At 37.9% G+C, this 22,806-nt stretch overlaps 1 long non-coding RNA gene across 1 annotated transcript; it reads left to right on the plus strand.

Annotated features, from left to right (window-relative positions):
• Positions 1-20,857: 20,857 nt before the first annotated feature.
• Positions 20,858-21,934, plus strand: LOC149148288 (uncharacterized). The gene is made up of 2 exons (XR_016263786.1): positions 20,858-21,240; positions 21,341-21,934. It is a non-coding gene; the product is annotated as an uncharacterized LOC149148288 (long non-coding RNA).
• Positions 21,935-22,806: the final 872 nt, after the last annotated feature.

Genomic DNA, 22,806 nt, shown 5'->3' on the forward strand with positions numbered 1-22,806 from the left:
ATAGTTAAGGAAAGAGGGTTCAAATACTTATCTTTGACCTATCTTTTTCCAAAATCAGTACCTACATTAATGGTTTGGAAAAGGTTGAAAAGGGTTGTCCTTCTTACATTTTTCTTCCTATTCAGTCTACTGCAAACATTTTTGTAGCCCAGGCCCATAAAAATGCCTTTTATATTTTTCAATTTTAAGAGATTACTACACTTGTCTATAAGCATTGCATTCCCTTGCATATTGATCTTAGAGGGACAGAGCCCAACTCCTTGCTTATGTTTTAGTGTGTTTATTTATGTACCTAGTACTATCTAAGTGTAAGCAAGTTTCTTGGGATGAACCAACAATAGGTGTGCTAGGGGTGACCTAGGTACTTGGCAGTGGTTAGCACCTTTGTTTAGTCTAAGGCCAGGAAAATCGTAGGTATGTGATTTTTTCTAATGAGTAGCTTCCTTTTTATTCTACATAATATTAACTTTAAACAGATTCACCTGTCTTTGTCAAAAATCAATACCTACATTAATGGTTTGGAAAAGGTTAAAAAGGAGTGTAGTTCGGACATTTTCCTTCCTATTCAGTCTACTGCAAACATTTCTGTAGCCCAGGCCCATAAAAATGCCTTTTATATTTTTCAATTTAAAAGAGTACTACACTAGTCTTTAAGCATTGCATTCCCTTGCATATTGATCTTAAATGGAGAGAACCCAACTCCCTCCTTGTGTTTCTAGTGTGTTTATATGTATGCCAATGACTGCTAGTATTGGAGAGTAAGAATGGCATATCTTGTAACGATTGATAATATTCCTTTAGGGATAAAAGCAGTCAAGCCAAAGCAATTAACCTATCTCCAAAACATAAGAAAATATTCTCTTACATCAAAAAACTCCCAAACAACAATCCATTTTTCTCTATTCAACAACATTATAAGATTTACTAATACATTTTTATTCATCCAATTCCATTCATATATGTTATATGCATAACAAATGTGGGGGTTTACCCATAAGGAAGTGCCTGGTTATCCATTGATGAATTTGCTAAGAAATGGATAGCTTAAGGACTTAACCCTCCTGATAAGTAAAAGGTCAGTGCAGGAAAGAGTTTATCAAAAAGAATTCACCCACATATTATTTTTCCCTCCTACAATATCCAACCATGGTGGATACCTCTTATGGGTACAATGCCCTGTTATCCATTGATGAATTCACCCACATATTCTTTTTCCCTACTATAATATCCAACCAATGTGGGGGTTTACCCATAAGGAAGTGCCCGGTTATTGATTGATGAATTCACCCACATATTCTTTTTCTCTCCTATAATATCCAACCATGGTGGATACCTATAATAAGGAAGTGCCCGGTTATCCATTGATGATTTTGAGGTGCTGTCCGAATAAATATGGCTTGAATTTTTCTGTAACATAAGCGTCAACATTTCCTAATCATAGAGCATAATAACTTCTCCTTGTCAATCACAACAGGCTACTGAATTGCATGACCACTGTGTTCATTCCAGTTCCTAAAGCATCATATTTCACTTCAAAAGTATATGAGAAATATGGCTGGGCCTTTTTCATTTGTCAGAAGGTAGCCCCCTGCAACCTCCATCCATTGGCCACTGTGTTCATGCCAGTTCCTAAAGCATCATATTTCACTTCAAAAGTCTATGAGAAATATGGCTGGGTCTTTTTCATTTGTCAGAAGGTAGCCCCCCTACCTTCTATTAATCCTTATTGGTAAGATCTGTGAGCTGTGCCATGATGCTTCCAAAAACAAAACTTCCGATATAAATTATCCACATTCTTGGGAGCTGGTCAGTCAAGAAATAAGGAGTGAAATTCAAGAAAAAAGACTGAAACAGAAGCCCACCTTGGATGATTGAGAAAATTATCAGGCTTTAGGCTCCTTGATCACAATTTGATAGGAAGCAAAACTAGCCGTTTTTCATTCTAAATATATTGTCCTTTATAGCTAAAAATAGTGAGGGAATCAATTGTAGAAAAAGTTACTAATAAAGTCATTCAGGTTCATCTTCTGTTATAAGTATTTGACATATGCTTGAGTGTTGGAGTTAAGAAGGTAGCCCCTCTGTAGCCTCCAACTAGTTAACTCGATCCTTATTAGTAAGATAATTGAGATGTGCCATGTCTTCCAAAACCCTTGAAAAAAATCCTACGTAAATTGCATTTTCTATTAATTTCTCTCAATTGAGTCACATGTTTGGGAGTTGGCCAATCAAGGAAGTAGGAGTGAAATTCAAATAATAAAGAATGAAGCGGAGCAAGCCCTAGATGATTGAGAAAATTGTCAGGCTTCAGGTTCCTTGATCATCACAATTTGATAGGAAGCAAAACTAAACGGTTTTTCATTCTAAATATGGTGTGTTATTTGCCACAATAATGTTGGGATAAATGGCACTAATGAAGTTACTTAGTTTCACCTTATGTACAAGTATATGACAGATGCTTGCTTGAGTGTTACAGTTTGCATAGGTAATAAGGGAGCCCTTTTGCAGCCTCCATCCATTTGAATCAATCCTCATCCGTTTGAATCGATCCTTATTGGTAAGATTGGTGATGTGTGCTATGATGCTTCCAAAACCCTTGACAGGCTATGTAAATTGCATATGCTAGTCACATTCCTGGGAGTTGGCTAATCCAGGATTAAGAAGTGAAATTCAAGAAATAAAGCGTGAAACAAAGCTAGCTCTCTAGATGATTGAGAAAATTGTTAAGCCTCAGATTTATTGATCACAAGTTGATAGGAAGCAAAACTAATGGTTTTTCATTTTAAGTATTTTGTCTCCTTTGCCACAATAATGCCTGGGGGTTAAATGGAAATATACTGAGAAAATCAATTGTAGACAAACTTAAATTACTAATGAAGTCATTCGGTTTCATTTGCTGTTGCAAGTGTTTGACAGATTTCTGCTTGAGTGTTATAGTTTGCATAGATAAGAAGGTAGCCCCTTTGCAGCCTGCATCCATTTAAATCCATCCTTATTGATAAGATCAGTGAGGTGTGCCATGATGCTTCCAAAACCCCCCTTGATAAACTTCCTATATAATTTGCATATTCTATTAATTTCTCTCAACTAAGTCACATTGTTGGGAGTTGGGCAGTCGAGGAATAAGGAGTAAAAATTCAAAAAGAAAGAGTGAAACAGAACAAGCCCTGGATGATTGAGAAAATCGTCAGGCTTCAGATTCCTTGATCACAATTTGATAGGAAGGAAGCATAACTAACTATTTTTCATTTTAAGTATCATGTGTCTTTCTGCCACAATAATGTTGGGATAAATTGAAATATACTGAGATAATCAGTTGTAGACTAACTTAGGTTACTAATGAAGTCATTCAGTTTCATTCTGATACAAGTATTTGAATTTTGAAAGATGCCTGCTTGAGTGTTACATTTTGCATAGATAAGAAGGTAGCCCCTTTGCAGTGTCCACTGATTTAAATTGATCCTCTTTGGTAAAATCAGTGAGGTGTGCCATGATGCTTCCAAAACCCTTGACAAACTTTCTATATAAAATGCATATTCTATTAAGTTCTCTCAACTCAGTCACATTCTTGGGAGTTGGCCAGTCAAGGAACAAGGAGTAAAAATTAAAGAAATAGAGAGTGAAATAGAGCAAGCTCTGAATGATTGAGAAAATTGCCAGGCTTCAGATTCCTTGATCACAATTTGATAGGAAGCATAACGTTGGGATAAATGAAAATGTGTCTCAACTAAGTCACATTCTTGGGAGTTGGCCAGTCACATTCAAAAAGAAAGAGTGAAATAGAGCAAGCCCTGGATGATTGAGACAATTTGATATAGGGAGCGTAAAGTATTTTTCATTTTAAGTATCACGTGTCTTCTGCCACAATAATGTTGGGATAAATGAAAATGTACCGAGAGAATCAATTTTAGACAAACTTAAGTTACTAATGAAGTCATTAAGTTTCACTTTCTGTTACAAGTATTTGACAGATGCCTGCTTGCCTGCTTGAGTGTTACTGTTTGCATAGAAATAAAGAGTTTGGCAAGTAGCGTCCTATTTTCTTTTGACTTGGACAGACTTCCGACATTGGAGAGGTTCGACTCGGAACTCTGGAAGATCGAAAATTAGGAATCTAGGAACTCTCTTAAGTGCACAAGCAAACCCCATATTTAATTTAATGAAATATATCTTACAGGTTTTAAATATATCTGCCCAATCAATACAGATGCCCAGTTGCTGTTCGCGTGGATTCAGTTGCTTAACTTGAATATCAGTTGCTTACCTTGATTCAGTTGCAGATACGGAGGTGAGTAAACCGCTTAAATGGCCGTATTATTGCATTTTATAGCCTACTTTAATCCCGAATAGGGTTTCAGGCGTGGCTTCCTCAATTGATGTCGACGGGATTCGTTTCGTTTGCCATTAAGAACTCCTCTCAGCCCATTGTGCCCTGAACATAATTTTTTAATATAATATGGAGATGCCCTAAACATGTCTATTTTGAAACTTGAAATGCTTTAAGAAGAGATTCATCCAGTTCTTTAATTTGACGGAAAGGGGAGAGGGGGCTTTTGACGAGAAGTGACAAGTTTGATTGAATTGTTTTCACAATGATTTCATGTGAGATGTTAATTACAATAGATTAATTTTTATTATTTAAAACCATTATTTATCTTTATTATATTTTCAAAAATAAAATTATTATCAGGAATTTAAGCTTATCTCTTGAAACAGGTATCAAGAAAATAAATTAAGCTTGTAAAGTAGATTAGAAGAAATGGGAAGTGTGACTCAAAGCCGATGCAAGAGTGTTGTGACAGAGAGTCATATGTGAAAAGGTAAATTAAATTCTTCTCACAATTTTATGTGGAAGTGAATTTTTTTTTTCATAACATTTTGAATGTGATCTCTAATTTCTTTGTAGTATGAAACAGAGATCAAGAAGGTAGAATTGCACAACAGCAGATGGGAAGTGCTCGGCAAAGGATCAAACTCTTTGTAGAAGAATCACATTTTGTAATTGTAAATTGTAGTGTATTTTCTGATGTACTCACTCTCACAAACTATACATTAATACATAATCAGATATTTTTTTTGAGAAGGGGTTGACCCCTTCTCACAAACCTTCAAAGATAGCATGGCCAAAGCTATCTTGGAGGAGTGTCATTTTTGTTTGTTTGTTTTTATTTGTATTTTTGAGTGTATTTTTATTTTTTCCAAAAGTTGTGTTTATTTGTAAAATTTTAATTATATTTATTCCGATGACTTATAATGATAACTTCACCTTTCAAAATTTGATTGATCATATTCACATTTTTTTTTCTAGGCAAACAATAATATAACACTTACTGGCTACACATGATCATAAACATACATTACACATGCACAAATTTTTCACATTTACAAATTTGACAACTACAAATGATCATAACTGATTTAATAAAAATAAATTATAAAATTACATTATTCACGACTTTTACATTCACATTTTCTTTGCACATGATACTATATAACAAGCACAAATAATTTAGCAAAATGAACTCATAAAATTATATTATTCACATTTACAATTCTTTCATATGATACTCTTATATAAAAACCACTAATGATTTAATGATTTTGTAAAAATGAACTCATAAATTACATCTAAATTTTTTATTTATTTATTTATTTATTATTATTATTTTTTTAACTCAAACGGTTATGATTTTATTGATTTGAAAATTCTTGGATCTAATCCGAAGCGCTCCAGTTACATTACACACTTCTCCCTATTGTTGTTTTAAATCTGCTTGATTTTCAAGGCATATGTATAGTGCTTTCGCTGTTTACAATTAGGAGTCCTTTCATCAAAGGGCTGCCTTTGTTTGCCAGCTGATCCACTTCCCCGTTTGACTTTCTGAGGATATGATAAAACTTACATGTATCAAAGTCTAAAAGAACTCTCTTCAACCTGTCCAGAATTTTGTTTAGGCTGGCATTTCTAAAAGGGTTTCCCATCTTCATGCTCTTTATTATTAGCTCTGAATCTCCAAACACTTGGAGATCTTTAACTCCTTTGTCTCTTGCAATGTTGCATGCTTTCAGTAGCCCAAGAATCTCTGCTTGGTTGTTAGATTTCTGGCCGAGTCCCCAGCTGAATTAGTCTTTTGCAATCCCATCTGTGTAGTATATGACTCCCCCTGCACCTGAACTTCCTGGGTTACCTTTGGATGCTCCGTCAAAGAAAATAGTGGTTAAATTTTGTTTCCGCCACCACAGTTGGAATTTGTCATCTTCTCTTATGCGCCATTCCTAATTTTCCTTTTTTGGAGATAGTAGCTACTTGTGTGGATAGGGCTCTAGTGCACCAAGCCATCTTTTTTCTTCAGGCAGTAGCAGAGGGTCTTCTTTAAAATACTGCTGCTGAGCTGCTTCCAGTAGGAGAGATTTAGCTTTTGCTGCTACTTGCAATGGAGTGTGCCTTATCTCTTTGAAGATCTGTTGATTTCGAGCTAACCAGAGCTGCCAACATACATACTTTGGGATAGTTGTCCATATTTTTTTCCAGAATGATTTGGAGGGGATGCACTGAGGGTAGATTCTATTCCAGTTAGCATATAAATCTGCAACAGAGGTTTGTGAAGGAAAAGTAGTCTGAAAATTTTGTAAGATAATGCTCCATACCTGTTTTGAAAAATTGCATTCCAAAAAAAGATGCTGAGCTGTTTCTAAGTTGTTGTTGCAAAGTGCACATCTGTGGGGTCCTGCTATATTCCTTTTTGTCAAGTTGTCGCCAGCTAAGAGTTTTTTACGAGCCAGGGTCCAAAAAAAGAAGTTCACTTTCGAAAGGGCTAATGGATCCCAAACATTCTTCCAAAAGGCCGAATTTTCACTGCTGTTTTTTGAGGCCTGCACTGCTCTATATCCTGTTGTTGTTGTGTAGACTCCGGACTGGCCCAAACCCCATTTGTCTTTCATGGTTCTGTTGATGGGCGTTGCTTCCTCCAACAAGTCTTCAAACATAGTTTGTTGGTGTGTTAACCTCTCTGGAACTCCTTGAAAATCCCATCCTGCCCAATCCCCACGTTGATCCCACTTTGACAAATCGAATATAGTATTAACTCATGCCTGCTTCAGCCAATCCCTGAGATCAGCTATGTCCTCATTGTCCCTCAAGGGTTCTTTCCCCATAATTTTGTCATTCCACAAATGGGTGCGCTTGCCATTGCCCGGGATCTTGTAGACATGTTTGATGAAGAACTTACTGCTCCTGCAGCAAAGTTTCCAGACCTGCGTTCTATTGGTTGTATTTGCATTCTGGAGATTGCTAAGGGTTTTGTTGGGACTATATTTGGATCTCAGTAATTCACTGATCGGATGTGTGGGTTCATGGATCAGCTTCCAAAGGATCTTTCCTCCCAATGCTAAATTTATGAGGGTTGGGTCTCTGATTTGCAACCCTCCATCTGCCTTTGTTTTTTTAACCACATCCCATTTCACCAAATGAATTTTATTTTCATTTCCCTTTCCTCCCTGCCACAGGAAGTCTTTGAGCAATTTGGAAATTTTCTCTGTCACATTTCTTGGAGCTAGGAGAGATGCTGCCTGGTAGATTGGTAGCGCTGAGAGCACTGCTTTGATTAAAATTACCTTTCCTCCCTTCGTCAGCCAGTGACCTCCCCACGCTGCAATTTTAGCTTTGATTTTCGAAATTATTTCGCTCCAGAGCGATCTTTTATTTGTTCCTGATGTAATGGGGAGGCCCAGATACCTGAATTTGTCCCAGTTTACTTGTCCTTTGAATCCAAGGAGCGTGGTTATGTCTGATAGCTCCCTCTGCTCTATATTCCAGCTATACACTTCGATTTTATTTTCATTTATTAACGCCCCTGAAACTCTGCAATATTTTTTGAGCGTTGAGTTTATGGCTCTGGTGATTCTTGTGGTAGCTCCGCCTAAAAGAATTGTATCGTCAGCAAATAACACATGGTTCTGGGCTTCAGCTCTGTGGAATGGCTTAAGGCCCGGTGATCCGGATTTAAACAGGAACGCAACAAATTACAGAGATAACCATATACACAAAGATGCAGCGGAAATAATACTTCATTTCATTGATGGAAAATACTAAAATATGCTTACAATCAGAAATGGAAATAAACTAGCTAGGGCGATGGTAGCTTATCTCTGAGAAGAGATGTGATGGCTACATGCCTCTGAACTGTCTTACAATGAGGCTCGAAGGCCTATTTATTGTTGAGAAACAATGGAAAACCCTTAACATTCCAAAACCTAACCCTAGGAGATGAAACGCCAAACTGTGGACCCCGTTTGGGGGTAAGTTGGTACATCAACTTCCCGGGGTCGTAACTTTGGCATATGATCTCCGTTTGACGCGTACAATAGCTCATTAGAAAGATATATCCGAGCACTATCATTGTTGGAACGGGCAACACCGGTCCATTGGAATGGACCGGTGTTGCCCCCGGATTCCCCAAAAAACGTCGTTTAGGGCCTCAAAACGGCTCCGGAAGTTCAGGACCCGAAAAATTGCTAAAAATAGTAAGTTGTGCTACAATTAAGGAAACTGAAAATGTTGAGAAAGACAATGGTGGGGGTCCAGGTGGACTTGGCAGGTGGCCACCAATATCCACCTGGATCATTCCTCCCCCCTTAGGAAGCAATGGTCCCCATTGCGTTGAGCTCCTCCATGAGATGAGGAAACTTCTGCTGAACTTGTTCCCTGGTGAGCCACTTGCCCTGTTGAAGGAGTTGGCCTGCTTTGACAACTCGATACAGTTGGATATTCTGTTGGCAAGTGTTCTTGATCTATGTGTCCATGATCCGATCAGTTGCAGCTTGTTCCATGCAATCTGGATTTAATTCTGTGGGTTTGAGCTGTTCTGCAATGTCGGATGTGTCTAGCAATGGTGGAAAGTATGGCCGAAGGCGGTCCACATTGAACACTGGGTGCAGGCCAAGGAATGGGGGAATGCTGAGCTCAAATGCATTGTCTCCCATAGCCTTAGTAATGGTGTAAGGACCATATCGGAGTGGTCTCAATTTCCGATAGGCTCCAGTAAGGCGTTCCTTTTGCAAATGCAACCAGACTTTGTCGCCCACCTGAAACTTGTGTGGCACATGATGTTGATCATGTCGCTGCTTTTACTTGGCATTTGATTTCTCAAGAATGTCATGGACCTGCTGGCGAATATGTTGGATGCACTCAATGAAGCTGGTGGCCTTATCTGTTTCGGACTGGACATGAGCTGAATTCATGTGAGTAGCTGCAAGTGGCATGGCCACATCAATGGGGCATAGTGGCTGGAATCCCAAACCCACCTGAAAAGGGCTATGGCCAGTGGAGCTGTGAAGAGCTCGGTTGTAGCTGTGCTGAACATAGGGGAGGCTCTCGTCCCATGTGCGTGGATGCTTTGAGTTATACATGCGCAGAATGTGCACAATCATCCTATTGACAACCTTTGTCTGGCCATCAGTTTGAGGATGGAAGGCTGTGGACTTCGTGAGTTTGGTGTCCAGCATTGACCAGAGACTGGACCAAAATGTGCTGAGAAACCGACTGTCCCGATCTGAGATGATAGACTGTGGGATCCCAAAGTGTACCCACACTCGTTCAAAGAAGAGTTTAGCAGTGGCTTCTGCTGTGATATTCTTCTTGCAGGCCACCATAATGGCCATCTTCAAGAACCTGTCGACGACCACAAAAACACAGTCATTTCCATGCTTAGTGGAAGGAAGGCCTGACATGTAATCCATGGAGATGGATTCCCAAGGTCGACTAGGGGTAGGCAACGGGGTATAGAGGCCGTGCTTCTTAATGGCCGGTTTGGCAATGGCATAGGCAGTACATGATCGGATGTACTTCCCAACATCCTGTCGAAGATTCGGCCAATAGAAATAATTTTGCAGTATTGCCACTATTTTCTCGACCCCGAAATGCCCAGCAGCCCGACTGTAGTGTGCTTCCCAAATCATCTTGGCACGCTCACTTGAAGGAACACAAAGGTGACCGAGGTGGCATAATAGGGCATCCTGGAGGTGAAAATCTGCAACCTGCCGACCCTCCAAGAGTGTCTGGTATGTGTGGCCGAATTCTGGGTCGCTTTTGTAGAGAAGTGGCCAATCAGAAGTCTCGTGCCCGCAAGAGTTGAGCACGGTGGTTAGCGCCATGATCGGTGGTCGACTGAGGCAATCTGCAACATTATTGGTGCTGCCCTTTTTATACTTGATATTCAAGTGAAACTGTTGCAGGTATGTAGACCACTTCTGATGGCGATCATTCTGCAATTTCCCTTGGGTCTGTATGAACTGCAGAGGTCGGTGGTCTGTGTGGATGACCGTTTCCTTCCCCAAAATGTAATGCTTCCATTGTCGGCAGGCCTGTACAATGGAATACATCTCTTTATCATAAGTGGGGTACTTCCGGACTGTGTCTGAAAGCGTTTCACTGTGATATGCCACTGGATGTCCATGTTGAGTAAGGACTGCCCCAATAGCATAGTCAGAGGCATCTGTCTCGACCTCAAATGGTTGTTGTAAATCTGGTAACGCGAGCACTGGTGCCGTGCAGAGGCGATCCTTCAACTCCCTGAATGCATTCTGTTGAGATTCAGACCAAAAGAATTTTGCTTTCGCCCCGCCCTTGGTGACTTGACTCAAGGGCCAAGAAATATGAGAAAACCCCAACACAAACCTGCGGTAGAAGTTGGCAAGACCTAGAAAGCTGCGGAGCTCTGTTAGAGTGGTTGGAGAGGGCCAATCCCGATGACTTGGATCTTGGCTGGATCGACATGCACCCCCTGTTCATCAATGATGTATCCCAGATATTGAACCTGGGTCATGCCAAAAGTGCATTTCTCCAAATTGGCACATAGCTTGTGTTGCCGCAGTGTTTGGAGAACCTGTCGGATGTGGTGGAGGTGCTCTTCCCAACTCTGGCTGAAGATCAGAATGTCATCCAAGTATACTACTACAAAGGAGTTGGTGAATGGCCGCAAGATGTAATCCATTAGCCTCATAAAGGTTGCAGGAGCATTCATCAGTCCGAAAGGCATGACAAACCATTCGAAGAGGCCCTCCTTGGATTTGAAGGCATTCTTCCACACATCGGAGGGTTCGATTGTTACCTGGTGATATCCCGACTTCAGGTCGATCTTGCTGAAATATTTCGCCCCCTTTAGTTGGTCTAGGAGGTCATCAATTCGCGGGATCGGGTACCTATTACGAATAGTGATCTTGTTCAGCGCCCGATAGTCAATACAGAGTCTCCATGTCCCATCCTTCTTCTGTACCAACACGATCGGGCTCCCACAGGGCGATGAACTCGGACGGATGTGACCTTTCTGCAGGAGCTCCTGAATCTGCCTCTTGATTTCATCGTTCTCCAGAACGGAGCGCCGATAAATTGGTCCATTGGGTAGCGGTGCACCTGGGGTCAGATCGATGGACTGCTTGACTTGACAGTGCAGAGGAACCCCTGCCGGGGAGGTGAAGATGTCCTCGTACTCCTCCACAATCTTGTCCATCTGTAGTTGTCGTGCAGAAGGGCCCCGTTTGGAGGCCGCGGCCACTGTCTTCTTCTTTCCTTGAGGGCGTATCATCAGGAAAACAAATTTCCTGGTTTTGGAAATGATCTTACTGCATTGTTTTGCAGTAATCAAAGAGAGGGTGGCAGGTGGTGCTACCTCTGGTATCCTGAACAACTTATTTCCCAATGTAATAATAACAACACGGGGCCTTGATTCATACACAGCATGTCGCTTCCACAAGTATGGTTGTCCTAGTAATACATCACAAACTTCAAGGGGAGCAATGTCACACAATACCTCATCCGTGAAGGGCTTGATGTTGTATGGAAGGCGACACTGCTGGCTCACGCGAAGCCACCCAATGGTGAAGCCACCCAATGGTGTATGGTTGTGGATGTGCTGTGGTCGGTAAGCCCAACCACTTCACGACCTCTGCCGAAATGAGGTTCTTTTGACTCCCGTTATCAACAATGAACTGTATCGGGGAGCCCTTTACCCACATCTGGGAGTGGAAGAGACGCTCCTCCTCCTCTGGATCTTCGGGTTCATTTTTCTGGATCTTTGCGGTAGCAACAGTGGCGCTGGGGTCCGCATCAATGATCTGCTTCCCTTTTTCATACCCCTTATCGGGTTCTGATTCAGAGTCGGAACATGCATCTGATTCTGAAACCTTTAGCTCAGCCACCAGTGACTGCTTGGCCCGACACTCACTTGTGTTGTGAGTGGAGCTCTTATGGAACTTGCACCATTTTCCAGTGTCCTTCCTCGGCTTCGCGGCGCTGTTCTTTGCTTGCAGCTTCGGCTGGTTGTCTTGGGTTGTCCCGCCTTGGCTTTGTCCTTTGTTCTGTGGTTTAGGGGCACCTTTCCCCTGCTTTGGATTCGCAGATCCAAAGTCTCGCTTCTTTTGTTTAAACTTCTGCTCGACCTTGACGGCATACCGGTATGCTGCGCCGAGCGAGGGGATGTTTAGGAATTGTATTTCTTCCTGGATGTACTTGTGCAGGCAGCCACGGTATTTGAGTATCAAATGTTGCTCTGAATCCTTGATACCCAACTTTGTGCGAAGGGTATGGAAAAGTTTGGTGAACTCCGGCACGTCTTGGTCCCTTCCCTGCCGCAGCGTGGTCCACTTTATGTATTCATCCTCATAGCTCCCGACAGGGTAGTACTGCTCCTTGATGGCATCCCGGAACGAATCCCAGGTGGGTGCGGCTGAAAATAGTGAGCCAGTACTTTCATCCTTCTGCTCGCAGTAGGTTTCCCACCAGTCCTTGACGTGGGGGGCTGCTTTGAGGAGAGAAAAAACAATCTTATCCCGACTCGAAAATTCATGAACAGAAAAATAACCCTCTAGCAGATTTAACCATTTATCTACGGCATCTGCGTCTATCTGACCCTCGAATATGGGGATTTCAAAATTAACTTGTACCTTAAAGGGTGTGGCGTTTCCAGAGTAGCTGCTGGAAGCCGATGCGTTGCTTCTAGGTAGCCGCTGAAGGATCTGGGCAAAGTTGTCCATCATCGCGTTATGTTGTCGCTCGAGGGCTTCTTCGAGCAAGATTTTGATGGGATCTCCTGCCCCCTCGTCTTTCTTCTCGTCCGCCATGGGAGGCCGTCGGGATTTGCGAGGCTGGTCTTGCAAAGGTTCAACCAGTTCAAGCCCTAACTCCTTATATCCCGACCTTGTTGGGGACATGCAAAGAAAAACAGAGAAAAAGCAGACCGCTCTGATACCACTGATCCGGATTTAAACAGGAACGCAACAAATTACAGAGATAACCATATACACAAAGATGCAGCGGAAATAATACTTCATTTCATTGATGGAAAATACTGAAATATGCTTACAATCAAAAATGGAAATAAACTAGCTAGGGCGATGGTAGCTTATCTCTGAGAAGAGATGTGATGGCTACATGCCTCTGAACTGTCTTACAATGAGGCTCGAAGGCCTATTTATTGTTGAGAAACAATGGAAAACCCTTAACATTCCAAAACCTAACCCTAGGAGATGAAACGCCAAACTGTGGGCCCCGTTTGGGGGTAAGTTGGTACATCAACTTCCCGGGGTCGTAACTTTGGCATATGATCTCCGTTTGACGCGTACAATAGCTCATTAGAAAGATCTATCCGAGCACTATCATTGTTGGAACGGGCAACACCGGTCCATTTCGTGGACCCGTGTTGCCCCCGGATTCCCCAAAAAACGTCGTTTAGGGCCTCAAAACGGCTCCGGAAGTTCAGGACCCGAAAAACTGCTAAAAATAGTAAGTTGTGCTACAATTAAGGAAACTGAAAATGCTGAGAAAGACAATGGTGGGGGTCCAGGTGGACTTGGCAGGTGGCCACCAATATCCACCTGGATCACCCGGGATGGTGCCTCTTGATTTTTCCTCAGCAAGTTTTCGACTGAGTGATTCCGCCATTAAGATGTACAGGGACGAGGAGAGGGGGCATCCCTGTCTGATGCCCCTCTGAGTTTGAAATAAGTTCGTGGGGCGGCCATTGACTAGCGGGGCGATCCAAGGATTTCCTATGCAGGCTTTAATTAGATTAATGAATTGATGCGAAAAACCAAAAGCCAGCAGGACCTTACAGAGGAATGAACGGTCCACTCTGTCAAAGGCGCTTGCCATATCTAACTTGACCAACATGCCTTTTTCATTCCGCTGCTTGCTGGAATGTATGATCTCTTGGACTTGTATTACATTGTCTATAATATTTCTGCCTTCCACGAATCCGCCTTGAGAAGGTGAGATCAATTTTTTTAGCAACGGCTTAATCCTGTTAGCGATCAATTTTGCCAGGATTTTGTATGAGGCGTTACACAACGATATCGGCCTGAACCTTGCGAATGTCTCCGGGTTGATCTCTTTGGGGATGAGAGCGAGATATGTAGAATTTGTTCCTCCGCCTACCTTAGCCTTTCTCATGAATCCGCTTATCATTTTGTATAGGTCGACTTTTATGATGTGCCAACACACCTTATAGAAATGGACTGTAAATCCATCAGGCCCGGGAGCCTTATCTGCGTCCATGGACCAGATGAATTTAATAATTTCCTCCTCTGTGGCTGGCCTGCATAGGACTGCATTTTCTTCGGGGCTAATCAGAGTGGGAATATTAGTTGTGAAGTCAGCAATTTCTTCATCATTGTTGTGGTTTTCTTTCATATAAAGATTCCTGAAGTAGTTTTCAGCAGCTGCCTTGATCTGATTATAACTTTTGCATACACTGCCCTCTGGAGTTTTAATCTCTGCTATGTGATTCCTGGTCAATCTCGCTTTGTATTGACGATGGAAGTAGGAGGTGTTTCTGTCTCCAGCCTTCAACCACAAGCTCCTGGATTTTAATCGCCAGTATTCTTCCTCCTTTCTGAAGGTTTGGTGTGTAGAACATTGAGCTTTCGTTTCTTTCTCCAACAGGTCTGAAGTTATATCTTTGTTTTCCATCTCTGTTTGCAAATTTTGCAGTGCCTGGACTGACTCCTTTCTTTGCTCAGTAGGAGTGTGTTCTGGCTTCTTTATCCAGTTCTTCAATGCATATTTAGTTGCCTTTAGCTTTTGCTCCCAGACATAACTAGGATATCCCATAAATGATTTTTCCCAGGCTGCCTTTACTGTCTCTTCAAAGCCTTCCTTCTCAATCCATAGGGGGCTGAATTGGAAAGGTATGGGTCCTAGGTCTTCTTCATCTTCCAGGAGGAGCTGGATGGGTTTATTGTCCGAGGCCAGTTTGGGCAAAATTTTAGTGGTTATTATTTTTTTGTTCATCATTATGGAGCTTTGAACCATGAATCTGTCTAACTGAGCTGAGATGTGATCCGTTCCCACTCTATTATTGGACCATGTGTAGATGCCTCTGATGGGGTTGAAGTCCAGCAAGTCCAAACGCTGGAAGAGATCCTCCACCTCATCTAGCATGGGGTCTCTATTATTTGTCCCTCCCCTCTTTTCTTTTGCTTTCATAATAATGTTTAGATCCCCTGCTATGATAATGTTGCTGGGGGAAGTCTGTTCTAGGAATGCTGATAGAGAGTTCCAACATTCTCTCTTTTCATGGTAAGAAACAGGTACATAAAGATTAAAAAGGGAGATAGATAGCTTACTTGTTTTGTGCATCAATTCGGTTTGGATCCAATGTTGAGTTTCCTTGTGATTTTCCAGCTGAAAAAGGTCATCATTCCAGAGTGTTGCCAGCCCTCCAGATGTGCCCTTTGAGTTGACCGCTTTGCCTGCTTTTTTGTTCCACTTTGAACTGTTGATCTCTAGAAGGGCATGCCCTTCTATTTTGGTCTCTTGGAGCATGAGGATATCTGAGGGCTCCGCTTTCATAAGATCCTTGACTGCCTCTATTTTAGAGGGGTTCCCCAGACCTCTGCAATTCCAAGAGACGAGATTCATTATTTGCTTGAGGGGGTACTGAGCCCTCCCTTGGAGGGCCTTGGTCTGGTGTTTCACCCAATAGTCATTTCTATGGCAGCTTGGCTTCCTTGCGTTTTGAGTCTCTCTGCCTCCTCCTCCCTTTTTTCTTTGCGGGATTTCCTTCTTGCTTTTTTCGTTTGGCGCTCATAGATTTCGTCCTCTGAGGAGCTAGAGCTTTCAATTGGTTTTTTCTTTGTTATCTCTGCATATGTGGGATTCGATGGGCTGCCCTGGTTAGCCTCCCTCTGGATTTCTTCCCTTGCCTCCTTGTTTAGAATAGGAATATCCACTTGTTCTTCATTCTCCTGGATTGGGATAGCTTGATTAGCCTGATCCTTGTCCGTATCTTTAGGATTTGCTTCTGTTTCCTGGTTGGCTTTACTGGTGCTAGGATCTCCTTCCGTGGAGCCTTTGCCATTTCCTTTTTTTTTGGTGGATGCATTCTTCTGGACGAGGGTCCATTGTTCCCCATTCTGTTTTTCTGCTTGCTCCTCTGCTCTCTTTTTGCAGTTCTTTGCAAAGTGACCATGGCTGTGGCAATGTCTGCATTTAAAGGGTAACTGTTCGTAGTCCAACTCCTGGACATATGACCACCCAGCTACAGTGAGATTGATGGCTTCCGGTAACCCCTCCTCTAAGTCCACTTCTACACAAATACGAGCACATGAATACTGGTCTTTTCTCGCTGCCTGATCTATATATTTTCCCAGGGCGTTACCTATGATTTGGAGGGATTTTTGGTTCCAGCAATGCAGAGGCAAATGAGGGAGTCTAACCCAAACCGGGACTGCAGTAGGGATGTCCTGGGTGGGGTCAAAATCTGGTGCCCATTTGTTCAAGTATAGGCCCTGCAGCCCCATAAAATACGGTCCATTTCTAAAGATCAAGCCTTTATCATCTGGGTTTTCAAAGACAAACACGAAGAAACCCTTACCTACGAAATAGCTCTTGACTCCTTTGATCAGGGGCTTCCAGTTCCTTTGAGTCCAATCCTCCACCGACTTAGGTGATGGCCAGAGACCTGTGAACTGGCCTATGAGGCCTCTCTCCACAAGGTTCATGGCAGCTTTGCAAGTTTCTTGTTCAGGTAAAGCTACTGAAGGGATCGAATCCAGCTTTTTCACAAACTTCTTCTGCGTACCTGAGGGCGGGCGCTTTGTTCCAGCGGCAATCATCGCGCGAAAGGCCATCACCTCCGGAGGTGTAAGAGGGGGATCAGGATCCCCGCTGCCCTCCATTGGATCAGCAGGGGGACGCGAGGGGCCTGAAGGGCGCAGAGTGCAAGGGCTGAGGTAAGCTGTAGCAGGCGGGGAGCAGGGCAGGCTCGCGCAGCAATAAAATTCTTACATCTAAAAATTTTGATTCAAGATTAACTTTCACATTTAAAATTATCTTTAAAATTTAATATTTAAAATTTAGGAAAATAAAACACCAAATTTTTAAAGATATGACACTAATTTTTTTTATAGTTATTAATGTGTTGTGTTGTTGAAATGTGTTGTGTTGTGTAATGTGTTGTTGTATTGTAATGTGTTAAGTGTTTTTTGTGTATATATGATTATACATATGACATTTTGCTCAATATGATGTATTTTAAACTAATTTAAAGTTATGAAAATTTAATGGTTAAAAGTAAAAATATTAGTTCTAAAAACATTTGTACATTATGACATGGTGACCATGTATTGGTTATGAATATGAATTTTATAAATATGTATTTTGGCTAAATTTATATTTTTATTATAATAAAAATAGACATCTATGTGGTTTTTAATTTTACATTTTCTAATTGTACATTTACATCTCATCATATAATATCATATTTATTGAAACAATTGAAGTATTAAAAATAAATATATCAATTTTGATATAATATCATCTTTATAACTACAATTAAATTATTAAAAATAAATATATCAATCTTCAAAGATCATAATATATTTTAAAAATGTTACTCTTCACAGCTTTCAAAAGTATCATGCCAAAGTATGGGAAATGCTTTTTATTTTCAAATATAATTTTTTTTTTTATGGTGTAGTAGTTTAACATATTTTAAAAATGTTGCTCCTCACAACTTTTAAAAGTATAAATGCTTTTTATTTTCGAGTATAGTTTCTTATTTTGTATGAGTTTTAAGATTGTTTATAATTATGTAATTTTCTCAATCATAATTTTATAATAAAAGTGAAATTTAAAAATATATCTAATTTAATGGATTTATATATACCAATGATTAATTTTACACTTCACATTTTACATTTTCTAATTTGCTTGAGTAATTTTATTTTAAATTTGTGATTAAATAATTTTAACTTTACATTCCACCTTATAAACTATAGTTCATTACATTTTTTTTTTCATATTCATATAAACTATAATTCATTATAATTCATTACATTTTCTTTTGTTTTTTCATATTCATATGGCTTCAGCATGATATCTTATACAAATTTAAAATGTTATTATTTAATAAAAAATAATAATTGAATTTAAAAAATTTCACTCTCAAAATTTATTTAGTTATTTATGTTTTGTTGTTATGTGATTTGTTTTAAACAAATCGTAGGTTATTAAAAATTTAGGTTTAATAAAATATTATTTTAATCTTTTTTACATTATAATATTATAAATTTTTATTTTTTAATTTGATTAATTTGTATGTGTTAAAACGATGAATATTATGGCTTTTAAAAATATAAATGAATAATATGTTTTATAAATTATTTTTTAATTTAATTAATTTGTATATGTTAAAATGATAAATAATATATTTTATAAATATGTTTATTTTTATTATTTTTTTTTTAATTTAATTAATTTGTAATGTGAATAATATATTTTATAAATATGTTTATTTTTATTATTATTTTTTTAATTTAATTAATTTGTAATGTGAATAATATATTTTATAAATATGTTTATTTTTATTATTATTTTTTTAATTTAATTAATTTGTAATGTGATATTGTGATGTATATGAGAAACATTTGTTTTAAGTAAATTGAATTTTATTAAAAATTGATGTTTAATAAAATATGTTTTTTTTTTTTTAATTTATACATTGTAATATTACAAATTTGTATTTGTATTTTTATTAGTGTTTAATTTAATTAATTTATATATGTTTAAATGAAGAATTTTATGTCTTAAAAAAATATAAATTAATAATATATTTGATAAATATATTTATTTTTATTATTTTTTAATTTAATTAATTTCTAATGTGATATTGTGATGTATGGGAGTAATGTGATTTGTTTTAAGCAAATTGAAAGTTATTAAAAATTGGTGTTTATAAAATAATATTTTTTAAAAATTTCTACATTGTAATATTACAAATTTGTATTTTTATTATGATGTATGGGAGTAATGTGATTAGATTATTAAAAATTGATGTTAAATAAAATATTGTTTTTAAAAGATTTTTACATGGTAATATTAGAAATTTGTATTTGTATTTTTATTAGTTTTTAATTTAATTAATTTGTATATGTTTAAATGAAAAATTGTCTTTAAAAAAATATAAATTAATAATATATTTGATAAATATGTTTTTTTATTATTATTATTATTATTATTATATTAATTTTATTAATTTCTAATGTGATATTGTGATGTATGGGAGTAATGTGATTTTTTTTAAGCAAATTGAAAGTTTAAAAAGAAACATAAATTAACAATATATTTGATAAATATGTTCATTTTTATTATTTTTTAATTTAATTAATTATTGATGTGATATTGTGATGTATGGGAGTAATGTGATTTGTTTTAAGCAAATTGAAAGTTATTAAATTATTAAATTTTATGCCTTTTAAAAATATAAATTAATAATATATTTCTAATATGATATTGTGATGTATGGAAGTAATGTGATTAGGTTATTAAAAATTGATGTTTAATAATTATTATTTTCTAAAAATTTGTACATTTCAATATTAGAAATTTGTATTTGTATTTTTGTTAGTTTTTAATTTGATTAAATTGTATAGGTTTAAATGAATTTATGTCTTCTAAAAATGTAAATTAATAATATATTTGATAAATATGTTTATTTTTATTATTTTTTAATTTAATTAAATTCTAATGTGGTATTATGATGTATATGAGAAATGTAATTAGGTTATTGAAAATTGATGTTCAATGAAATAATATTTTTTAAAATTTTGTATAAATAATATTTTTTAATATTTTTATTAAAAATTAAATGAATAATATATTTGATAAATATGTTTATTTTATTTTATTTGTATGAATTACTTGAAATAATAATGTATATAAATGTATATAGTCTCTAACTTTTCATTTTAAAATTTGACTTTTAACAAGTTCACATTATCTTTATTTATATCAATCACTCTTTATGTTATAAAGTATGATTATTAACCTTTCATACCTAAAGTAAGTGAGTTGATACTTGAGTGGTTATTTCTTATAACATGTAAACATGGCTAAAACTATCTTGGTAAAGTCTATTTTTTAATTAAATTAATAATTTTATTATTAATTATTAAGTTTTAATTAAATTGATAATTTCAATATTAATATTAATTTTTTGGTTTTGCAAATAATAAATTTATAGTAAAAATGATATTTAAAAATGATTTTGTGGCAAAGTATTATTATTTTTATTTAAATTAATAATTGTAATATTAATTTTAATTTTGGAGTTTAGCAAATAATAAATTTACAGTAAAAATTGTCATACACCTAAAAACACAACTTAATTATCATATGTAAATTAAATAAAAAAAGATTTAACACCATAAACTTGATCATGGTCTTACACTTGAGTTTTTATTGCATTAACCATAAAAGGCTATATAAATAAATTTGGTGGACATCGGTAAATTTTTCGAATAAATAGTGGTGTGAATTGACCCCACAATAATCGTTGTCAACTACATTAAGTCCACAGTACTATCCTTACAGTCACATTTACCTTCTCACTAGCTGTAGAAAACTTTCGGTTTTCACACCTGGCATGTAATTTACTCTTGGTCTGTCTTGGTGGCGAGGCATGGGTAGGCTGTCCATCTGCAACTCAGGTTTCTCCTCCCATCGACAGCAGAGATTTTGGCTTGATCCGAGGGTTGAGCCCTTTCGGAGGGTTTCACCTTCACCAGCCCTGGAGGTAGGGTTCATTCTGTCCCTTTGTTCCTTGGCGCTTGTTCTTGCACCGCTGCTCCTTTCGCTGGCCGAAACTGTTTGCATTGTTAGGTCTTCATTTCGGGGGTTCGACCACAGAAATTGGGCAATCGGATATCCCTTCATTGATGGTGTAATCCACAAATTTCTTTATACATGTAAGTGTTTTTCCTTGGTGTATTTTCCTCATTGCATTTGTTTTATTTTCATTTCACCATAATCTTTACAGTAATAGTTTTCCTCGCGTTCTTATTGCAGGGAAGATGGTTGTTGGGCCAAGGGTTGCTAGCTCTCAGTGAAGAAAGGGCAACATTCTTCGGGCTGTCTTCCACAAGCGAGGGCCTTCGGGTAAGCTCATAGTGGCTATGTTGATAGTTTCGATGTCATGGGTTAATTTGTTAGTTTGGAGTCCGCGGGTTAATGGGGTTGCTAGAAGCTCTGTTCTAGTTGTGCTACAATGGGTTTTATAGTCTCGTTTCTCATTACATTTCTGTCATGATGCTCGTCCTTAACTGTCCTGGAGTGGAGCACCTTTGGGTTTCTTGCTTTTGGCCCCTACAATCAGTGGGCTTCTCATGGGCCTGAGGTCTCGGCCGCACCGACATAGTCTCTCATGTTGTTATTTCTCTTTAATTAGTGTTGTGGGAGTTAATAACATTTGGAACTGGGTTGAATGTTGTAGTATTGTTTAAGATTATTTGGGTTGAGACCCTGTAAATCTCTCCTGCTAAACTATTTTATTTTTCATTGTGCTTAAGTTTTGGACTGGTGCCTTGAATGGTATTCGGATATGCTATATTGTTTTTGTTTTTTAATTTGAATTTAGGCCCCGGCTATAAGGTCTTCTGTGCATTTATAAGTACATGTCTATTTGGGTTTTTGTTTCAAGTTCTCTCCATTATTCTGGAATATGTTTAGCTCATTTGCATACCAAAATTGAAGTATATGCACTCGTTTCTACTGACTGTTTATGTGTTTTTGAATTATTCTTGTTTACAGAGAAATGGAAATAATTTTAGCTTTACTTGTATATTCCATGTTTGTCCCTTAAATCTGGTAATTCTAGGAAGTTATGAGCAGATAGATAAATCGCTGTGCATGTCATTTGGTCTATATATTTAGTTGTTCATTGTTTTCTACAACATATATCCATTCTTGGATTAATATGGGTTTGCTACTGCGGGTTTTCCTCTTCTGCTTTATCAGTTCAGTACTGGCTCATTTCTGGTTGTTATGATTCTCTAAGGTTTTCTTCTCGCCTTAGGGTTATGGAAGAAACTCTACAGAGATTAGGGCTTGTCCGACAGAGCACTTCTTTCTTGTATCGGTCATTTCGACTTATTTGGTGTTACGTAGCTTATGCTATTACCATGTTAAAAGTTTTTGTTTGGCTTAGCCATGTAATTATTATTTAATTATGTTACAATAATTCAACGATTTTCCAGGATTGGCCTTGCATTTTCTTTTCTTAATTCTACTACAGTAATGCAACAGTTTTTCCTATCTTGATAACAAATTATTTTTTTAAGAAAAAGAAACTAAATGTGCCATCCTGGCCTAGCAGCTGACATCATTATGTTATTTCTTCAATTGTGAATAGCTCTTTCCGAATTTAAGTATTCAACCAATATAGAACAGATATCAACTTACTATCTCTGAGTATGGAATCAAGACGAATTTACAAGAATAACCCTACGTTGTCTTCTTTTTCTGGAATAAAAGTC

The sequence above is a fragment of the Pinus tabuliformis genome, chromosome 9, assembly GCF_031772625.1.
Source record: "Pinus tabuliformis cultivar Carrire ecotype Pingquan chromosome 9, CPIR1, whole genome shotgun sequence".
NCBI classification, from domain to species: domain Eukaryota; kingdom Viridiplantae; phylum Streptophyta; class Pinopsida; order Pinales; family Pinaceae; genus Pinus; species Pinus tabuliformis.